Below are 10402 nucleotides of genomic sequence, written 5' to 3' on the forward strand. Positions count from 1 at the left end.
TCACTATTCATCCCAGAGGCAGCATAGATCGGCTTCAGTTAGCAGCAGTAGCAAAGGAATTGCTCGATCGGGTTCAGTTAACAGCCATCGATCGATCGCTCGTGTTCAGTAACGCGTAGCCTGCAGTGCAATCACTTAGGTTCAGTTAGAGCCCAACGCCTCGCTCGTGTTCAGTTAGAGCCAACGCCTCGCACACACGCGCGTACCACATCCAACGGCCCGCCCAGGACGAAAAGCCCATTTTCTGTCATGATTTTTTGTCATAGAAGTAGGAGCCCACCACATCTATGATGATACCGGGTTTTGTCACAATTATCGTCATAGAAGTGTCATATGTATGACAGAAAAAAAATCGTTCGGCCCAAAATGTCACGGATGTGTCTTTTTTTTTGTAGTGCTAGGAGTAGGTTTCCCCCCTTTCCTAGTCCTAATAGGAGAGGGAAGGAAGGGAAGAGGAGAAGAAGGAAAGGGGGACCGGCCCCCCTCCCAATTCGAATTGGCCTTGGGGGGTTCCGGTAACCCCCCCGGTACTCTGGTATATGCCCGAACTCATCCGAAACCATTTCGGTGTCCAAACATAACCTTCCAATATATCATTCTTCATGTCTGCACCATTTCGAGACTCCTTATCATGTCCATGGTCACATCTGGGACTCCGAACTACCTTCGGTACATCAAAACACATAAACTCATAATACTGATCATCATCGAACGTTAAGAGTGCGGACCCTACGGGTTCGAGAACAATGTAGACATTGCCGAAACTCATCTCCGGTCAATAACCAATAGCAGAACCTGGATGCTCATATTGGTTCCTACATATTCTACGAAGATCTTTATCGGTCAAACCGCATAACAACATACGTTGTTCCCTTTGTCATCGGTATGTTACTTGCCCGAGATTCAATCATCAGTATGATCATACCTAGTTCAATCTTGTTACCAGCAAGTCTCTTTACTCGTTCCATAAAGCAACATCCCGCAACTAACTCATGAGTCACATTGCTTGCAAGGCTTATAGTGATGTGCATTACCGATAGGGCCCGGTGATACCTCACCCACAACCGGAGATATCTTCTCCCTCTTGGATGCCCCCGCCTCTGGGTCCATAGTGGCCACCCTTTTCTAGGTAGAATTGTTATCTTCTTCCTCCTCCTCTTCGTCTTCATCTCCATCGTGGGAAGAAAGAATTTCGGTATCTTCGGACATAGCGTCTGAAATGGACTTACGGTGGAGGCCACCCTTTGCCTCCTTGCTCTTCTTCTTGACCTTATTCTCTGGCGCCTAATAAGGCGCCGGTACCAGCATCCTCGTTAACAAAGGAATGGCTGGGTTTTTGGGTAACGGCGCCGGGCACCTGATCCGCTCTGCTTTTGTTGTCCAACCCTGAATAAGGAATGGGCATCTCAGTATACACTTTGATTTATGGACCAAAATTATGTTTGGAAGTAAGGAGCTTACCTTAGTAGCCGGATTCACGCTGTTAAGACCGATATCTTCGATCTTCTCCGGCCACGACTTCTGGGCCTTAAAAAGCAGTTTCTAGATCTTGTCATGCGTTGTGCCGAAGAAGCACTGCAGGGTTCAAGGACCGTCCGGATTGAAATCCCACATATGGCGAGGCTGGCGTTGGCATGGGAGGATCCAATGGAAGAGCATCACCTGAATCACGTCAGTGAGACTGGTGTGCTGATTTATCAAACTCTTAATGCGCTTTTGCAGCGTCATCACTTCGTCGATCGATCCCCAGTCTAGACCCTTGTTGGTCCAAGACGTGAGCCGCATAGGGGGCCCAAATTTGAATTTGGGAGGAGTTGCCCATTTGGTACCGCGGGGTTCGGTGTTGTAGAACCACTCCCGCTGCCACCCCTTCACGATTTCCATAAAGGCTCCTTTGGGCCAAGTGGCACTGGGAAGTTTGCTCACTATGGTGCCACCGCAGTCGGCGTGCTTCCCGTCAACCACCTTCGTCTTCACGTTAAAAACTTTGAGCAATAGGCCAAAGTAGGGTGGAATGCGCAGGAGTGCCTCGCACATGACAATAAACACTGAGATGTGGTGGAAGGAGTTTGGGGCTAGATCGTGGAAATCTAGCCCGTAATAAAACATGAGGTCGCGGGTGAAAGGGTGAAGTGGAAACCCTAGGCCATGGAGAAAGTGAGGGATGAAGAATACACTCTCATCGACCTTTGGAGTGGGGATGACTTGCTCTTTGGCCGGGAGCCTATGTGCGATTTCCGTGGTCAAATACTTCGCCTCTCAAAGCTCCTTGATGCCATTCTCCATGACGAAGGAGGCCATCCACTTGCCCTGTGAGCCGGATCTAGACATGGCTAGAAGAGTTGGGCAGTGAGAAAGATTGAAGCTTGGGCGCTAGAGCCCGAGGACGGGAAGGCTGGGGAAGGAAGAGGGCGTGGGGTAAAAAGATGGATCTTTATCCGCTTATATAGGCAGTGAATATCAAGCGCCCCCACTAGCCTTAAAACTTGTCTATTCCCAAGGGGTCGTGCGAATGGCATAGTTGGATTACCCAAAACCGTATTGATGAAAATCCCGCATTGAGGGGACACGATCTCTGCTTTGACAAGACGTGTCAATGGACGATGCACCTCAAAACGCGAAGCGGGAGGCCAAAAAATGGTTCGAAATAATAAAAAGACCAGATGTGACATTTTGCCGAAAAAGCTGTCAGTAGATATGCCTTATTAAGTATTATACCCTTGTGGTTGAGGGTTGTGACTATTATATAGAGCCGCATATAGTTCTTTTTCTTAGAAGACTGCTTTGTATGCGGAGAAGGAACTAGCCTTGCAATGCCGAAGACAATCTGCGTGCCGAACACATCATCATTGAAGACTGGTTTAGGGGCTACTGTGGGAGTCCTGGACTAAGGGGTCCTCGGGTGTCTAGGCTATCTGATATGGGCCAGACTGATGGACCATGAAAGTACACGGCAGAAGACCTTCCCCCGTGTCCGGATGGGACTCTCCCTTGCGTGGATGGCAAGCCTAGCATCTGATGTATAATTTCATTTCTCTGTAAGCCGACTCTGTACAACCCTAGGCCCCTCTGGTTGAGGGAGTCCTAGACTAAGGGGTCCTCGGGCATCCGGCCTGTTAGCCATGGGGTGGACTATTGGGTTGTGAAGATACAAAGACCAAAAACTCTACCCGTGTCCGGATAGGGCTCCCCTTGGCGTGGAAGGTAAGCTTGGCAACCGAATATGAAGATTTCCTTTTTCTATAACCGACTTTGTGTAACCCTGGATCCCTCTGGTGCTTATATAAACCGGAGGGCTAGGTCCGTAGAGAGGACAATCATAATCATAGTCATACAGGCTAGACTTGTAGGGTTTAGCCAGTATGATCTCGTGGTAGATCAACTCTTGTAATACTCATATTCATCAAGATCAATCAAGCAGGAAGTAGGGTATTACGTCCATAGAGAGGGCCCGAACCAGGGTAAACATTGTGTCCCCTGTCTCCTGTTACCATCGACCTTAGATGCACAGTCCGGGACCCCTACCCGAGATCCGCCGGTTTCGACACCGACATTGGTGCTTTCATTGAGAGTTCCACTCTGCCGTCGTCAAAATGATTGATGGCTCTCCTTGCCGTCAAGGAAAATATCACCTCCGGAGGAGCCCTGGCCTCAGGCCAAACCCTTCGGCTGGGCGGCTTCATCATGACCGCCCGTTCCGCCCTTGGGCCGACGATGACCTCTCGAGTCATCAAAAATCGTCTCTGTGTTGATTCTGAATACGCCAAACGGATGGATCCGACAGAGTTATCATCTTTAAACGAACTCCTAGATCGCATTGCCGCCTTGGAGGTCGCTACAGACTACGATCGGATTGGGCTTAAACCCGACCAGAGAGAAATTAAAACTCCGCCGATCGCCCATCAGATAGCGGTAGTCGAGGAGCAATATAACTCTTCCTCTATATTGAGGACAAACTATATTCTGATCTTCGATCTCGAAGAGCTGGACACCTACCGGCAGAAAGATATGCCTCGTCCTCTGAACATAGAATCAGACGATAAGCTCAGAAAATCAGTTGATATCCAGGAGCCTGAATTGCTAAGTCCGGAGGATCTTCAGACTCCAGATCCAAAATTGTGTCAGGGTTCGGACTTAAATCCACCCACCCAGACATAAGCGCTCTCTTGCGCATACAACATCAGTCTCAGGAAATGGCCCACCACTTCTGGGCCAGATTCCTCCTTATCAAAAACAAGATCAAAGATTGCCGTGACGAAGACGCGATCTTAGTGTTTCGCAACAATTGCATGGACGAGGAAATCCTCAACGCCATGAACCACCATCACATATTACACTTTGCTGACTTGGCAACTATCGTACAGAACTACACTGCAACGGAACGCGCCTGGAAAACTCAGGTAGCCCGTTGGGACCCATCGGTCCCCACTCAACCCCTCGCTCAGGCGAAAAGGGCGCACCCTCATGGCACGCCTGGACCAATAGTAAAGAAATACAAGCCTGTTACGAGGCGTGGAACCGTTCTGGAAGGATAGCTCGGTGGGCCATGCAAAATACACACAACACCGGATAACATACCAACACACAGCCTTAGAGCATGTTGGATACTCCAGCAAGTGGCCAAGAGCGGTGAGGATATCCTCGCCAGGAATACCCCAAAACAACACCCCCAGAAGACGATGACCTCAAAGTATTGATGGTTTAGAGACATTCGCCTCAAACAATAGGAGCAAAAGGGCACTCCGCGAACTCGCCGAAGTCTGCCAAATCGCAACAATAAACCCTTGGAACAACACGGCTATAACCTTTAATGCCGGCGACAAGCCAAAATACAGGACAGTCCGAGCACCAGCCACCTTGTTCCTCAGCCCAATCATGGATGACTTTCGGCTCACCAAGGTTCTCATGGACGGTGGCAGCGGACTAAAACTCATCTATGAGGATACACTACAAAAAAATGGAAATAGACAAGAGCTGCATCCGAGGAATCATTCCTAGTCGGGAGGCACGGTGTGCGGGAAAAATCACGCTTGATGTGGTATTCGGCACGCCTGAGCATTATTAGTCTGAAGAGATAACCTTCCAAGTGGCCCCTTTCAACAGCGGATATCACGTCCTCTTAGGGTGAGATGCATTTACACGCTTCCAAGCCGTACCTCATTACGGATACATGAAGCTTAAGATGCCCAGGCCCAATGGCATAATCACTCTCACTAGTGATCCGGACATAGCACTCCGCGCCAAAAATAAAACCGCATCTCTGGCCCTCGAGGCATTATCTGAAACCCTCGCGGCCGAAGAATTAACCGCACTGCACTCCACGGTCGACAAGGACGATGTGATTATAGACAAACAACACAAATCCACCTCCTTCAAACCGGCAGAAGAAATAGTCAAATTCCAAGTGCATCCAACGTACCCCGAGAAGACAACATCTATTGGAGCACAACTAGACCCAATGGTTGACACGGTGTTACGAGAGTTCCTTCGTGAAAATTGGGATATATTCTCCTGGCACCCTTCTGATATGCGAGGAATCCCACGCGAGTTGGCTGAACACAGCCTCAATATATTGAAGGGATATAAACCGGTCAACCAAACACTGCGGCGCTTTTCTGAACCCAAACAACAAGCTATGGGGGAGGAGGTAGCCAAACTAATCGAGGCCGGATTCATTAGAGAAATAAAACACCCGGACTGGCTGGCAAACCCAGTGATGGTGCCAAAGAAAGACAAATCCTGACGCTTGTGCGTCGATTTCAAAGACCCCAATAAGGCTTGCCCCAAGGAACCCTTCCCCCTCCCCCGCATCGACCGAATCATTGATGCTACTGCAGGACACGACTCATTGTGCTTCCTAGACGCATATTGTAGATACCATTCTGCTTCAACACCATGCCCTTCGGACTCAAAAATGCCGGCGCCACCTACCAACGCATGATTCAAACATGCCTGGAGAAACAGATCGGCAAGAAAGTCAAATCATATGTGGATGATGTCGTCATCAAAACTAGGCACGTTGAAACACTCATAGACAATTTACGTCTCACATTTGACAACCTCCATGCATATGACATCAAGCTCAATCCGGAAAAGTGCGTTTTCGGTGTCCTCGTGGGAAAACTACTGGGCTTCATTGTTTCCAATAGACGAATTGAAGCAAATCCAGCCAAAATCCGAGCTTTGTCACAATTGGCTACGCCAACGGACCTTAAACAAGTCCAAAAACTCGCCGGTTGCGTGGCAGCTTTAAGCCGCTTTATCTCCAGATTGGGAGAGAAGGCATTGCCACTCTATCACCTTCTGCGGCTCACCGATCACTTTGAGTGGATGGATGCGTCAATGGACGGACTGGAAGAAATAAAAACACTTCTAGCAAGCAACCCAATCCTGGCCGCGCCAGGTGGTGAGCGTCGTGCTCGTCGTTGAGCGAGAGCCGGACGGACACAAATTTCCGCTTCAGAAGCCGGTATACTACGTATCCACTGTCCTCACACCATGCAAATCCTGGTACCCTCATTATAAAAAGATAGCATACGCGGTCTTCATGGCATCCCGAAAGCAACAACACTACTTCCAGGAGTGTTCGATCACGGTGGCCTCTTAAGTACCACTCAACGACATAATAAACAACTGCGATGCCACGGGCCGGATTGCCAAATGGTCCATTGAGATCCTTCCATTTGACATAACATATAAACCGCGTCGAGCCATTAAATCCCAAGTACTGGCTGATTTCGTCGCTGAATGGACCAAGGCCGAACTCCCTAAAGATTACGGCACATATTCCAACTGGGTTATGTATTTTGATGGATCCAAAATGCTGGCAGGGCTAGAAGCGGGTGTCGTTTTAATGTCCCCCACTGGAGACGTCGTCCAATACGTACTCCAAATATTATATATGGACTCCAACAACCCAGCCGAATATGAGGCCTTATTCCATGCTCTTCGGATGGCCGTATCCATGGGCATACAACGCCTGGAAGTGCGCGGGGACTCAAACCTCGCAATATCTCAAATTAATGGAGACTTCGATGCCAAAGATCCGAAGATGGCGGCGTATCACAATGCCGTCCTAAAAATGTTGGCCCGGTTTGAGGGGCTCGAGTTTCATCATGTGGCCCGAGAAAGTAATCAAGCGGCGGACGTCCTTGCTCGCATCGGCACCAATTGCGACCCCATCCTACCTAACATCTTTCTAGAAAAGCTTTTTAAGACATCCGTGGTGTGGCAAGGGGAGAGCAGCGGCACCAGTACGGATCCGAACACAACCCTAGATTCCGGGCAGACCGATATCATCGGGGGCTCAGCCACTGAAATAAGACCATCGGCCCATCTCATTATGGAAATCATTGCCCCATGGACCGAACCCTTCTTGGCCTACCTCAACAGGAAGGAACTCCCCGAGGATCAGACGGAGGCCCGCCGCATTGTCCGGTGTTCGAAGTCCTACAAGGTTCATGAAGGAGAACTCTACAAGAAAAGCGCTACCGGAGTCCTTCAAAGATGTATCTCCGAGCAAGAAGGGCGGAAGCTCCTGGCTGAAATTCATGCCGGTCTCGGCGAGCACCACGCCGCAGCTCGGGCCCTTGTTAGCAAGGCCTTCCGTGCATGTTTTTTTGGCCGACGGCCCGAGTAGATGCAGAGGACTTTGTCCAACGTTGCGTCGGATGCCAACTCTTCGACAACCAAAGCCATATGCCGCCCACCACCTTACAAACAATCCCCATCACTTGGCCTTTCGCGGTCTGGGGGCTCGATATAGACCCCTTAAAGGAGGAAGCCATAAGAAAAAGTATCTGTTGGGCATGGTGGATAAATTTACCAAGTGGATAGAGGCCAAACCAGTTAAAACGGACGAGTCCGGGATGGTGATAGAATTTATATCCGGTGTTGTACACCGTTATGGTGTTCCACACCGCGTCATCACCGATAATGGCTCCAATTTCACAGCCGATGAGGTGAAAACCTGGTGCACAAATCTGGGCATCAAACTTGATTACGCCTCTGTTTATCATCCACAAACAAACGGTCAAGTCAAACGAGCCAATGGTCTTATTATGAGCGGCATCAAGCCTAGACTAGTACGGTCTTTGAAAAAATCAGACAAGCACTGGGTTGAGGAACTCGACTCTATACTGTGGGGGCTGCGGACCATGCCCAATCGTACTACCGGATATGCACCTTTCTTCATGGTGTACGGTGTAGAGGTAGTGTTGCCCTACGACATTATCCGTGACTCACCTCGAGTGCGCATGTACGAAGAGAGAGAGGCCGAGCGTGATTGGCAAGACTACTTAGATACCCTGGAGGAGGAGCGCGACGTCGCAAAAGCCTGTTCCGCGTTTTATCAACACCAGGCTCATAGGTATCAAAGCAGAGAAGTGTGGGCCAAGATTTATAATATTGGCGAACTCGTTGTACGCCTGCCGGAAAAGAAAAAGGACAAACTCAAGCCCAAGTGGGAGGGTCCCTTCATCATTGACGAAGTTCTCACCGGAGGAGCGTACCGCCTGCATGATGCGTCAGACAATCGCCTAGAGCCGAACCCTTGGAACGCGGCCAGACTCCGATGATTTTATGCCTAGCGTCGACCACTATGTTCGTCTCCTTCATCCTGTTGTTTCCATTATTTTTTTCTCTCTTTTTGTTTTTTCTCTTTAGCTTTACAGTTTTCGTGCAGCTAGACCATGCACCCCTGACGCATACATCTTCAAATATGTACGTCCATTATACCTGGGGGATTCTTGGACAGAAGCTTGCTATTATTATCTTGCGAGCATTAAGCTCATCACATATGCGTCTTTTCCCATATGCACCTTTTCTTCGCCATTATATGCATTGATATGACTTAAGTTTTGGCCAAGGTGGGTTGCCTAGCTCATGTGCTTATGACCTACGTTCCCGTTAATTCGGCTAGGGCATAATGGGAGCACCTCTGTGATTGTTACTGTCGGGTCATCCGGGCGTGTACCTCAGACTGGGTGAAGCCAAAAGCTACTGTTCTTATAGGAATATGCGGTCGGTGAATTAAAGATGTTTCCGCATTCACTCCAACGTGAACCCCCAGAAGTTACTTATACTGTGATTTTTTAATCATAGTTCAGACATGCACATGAAATGCATGCACACCTAGGGAAAGGAACCCTTAACGGAACTATTCTCTCTGGAAGATGTTTCTTACATAATGTAATATAACAAAACTAGTCGGATACAACTTGTCTGTTCAAGCAACTATGACCCCTACGCCTGGTTTCCACGCATACCCCGGTCTATTTTACCGCTCAGGTATTCGGAAACACTCCGCACCTTTGGGTCCAGAGGTCGAAGCGAAAAGGTCTGCCATGACAATCGTTTTACAATTCAGCTAGAGTTACATACGTCAAGAAAGGTACGTAGTCATTTGGACTCAAAAATTTCCTACTCTATACCGTCCAGTAAGCTGTCTAGCTTACAATCCTGCTGGGAATACTTGGCGGCTATTTCTACTTGGTCATATACCAAATTAACTGGAACTTATTTTCCATCTGACCCCAGAGATCCGACCCGAGCCATATGATTCGGATTAAGCTTAGTATACCGTGTTTTCCCCATGGCCCAGGCTTCTCGTGCACCTTCCCGCCAAGCCGATATTTTCCACAATCGAAAGCGTCGCCACGCCCCCTTGAACAGTTGTATAACCTCCTCCATCTTTCCTGGAGAGGAGGCGGATGGCCATAAGGCCTTGGCAACACTTCGCATCGCCTGCCGAGCCTGCTCGTGCACTAGCGACAGCTCTTGTAGCAGGTAGCCCGAGAATCCGGACATCTCCTCTTTGGGACGACCGGTCAGCATACCTGCAGACATAACCCTGTTAGTCTCATCCACCTGTGAGTTATTCGAAAGTAAGTTCAACCACATACCGAATATGCCGCCTCGCTCCCTTTTATTCTCCTTACAGAGTCAGCTAGCTGGGCCTGTACATCTTTCAGATCCTCGCCCAATCGGGTATTCAAATCCTCGAGCTTGTTCTTCTCCAACACGACTTTTGTGAGCACACGCTCGCCCACGTCTAGCAATTTCTTGGCTTCTCGTTCTCCGCCTTGGGCAGCTTTCAGTTGTTCTTGTAGTTGACCTAGTGATCCTAATAAGAGGTGAGCAACTGTGTTAGCATTATTGGTATACCATTATGTTTTCTCGATGGAGGGAAACATTACCAGGAGACGCCTTCTTGGATTTCTCCAGTTCGGCACGGGCGGCAGTTAGCTGCGTCTGACACTTTTCTATCTCCTGGGTTAGCAGGTCGTTCTTCTCCATAAGAACCTGGTTATACAACGATACTTAAATCAGTTGTACCAACTGCTTCAAGTCTTGGGGGCTACTGGCATATGGTTATCATATTCGGACAAAGTAAACTTACCCA

This window comes from Triticum dicoccoides, chromosome 5A, assembly GCF_002162155.2.
Source record: "Triticum dicoccoides isolate Atlit2015 ecotype Zavitan chromosome 5A, WEW_v2.0, whole genome shotgun sequence".
Taxonomy (NCBI): domain Eukaryota; kingdom Viridiplantae; phylum Streptophyta; class Magnoliopsida; order Poales; family Poaceae; genus Triticum; species Triticum dicoccoides.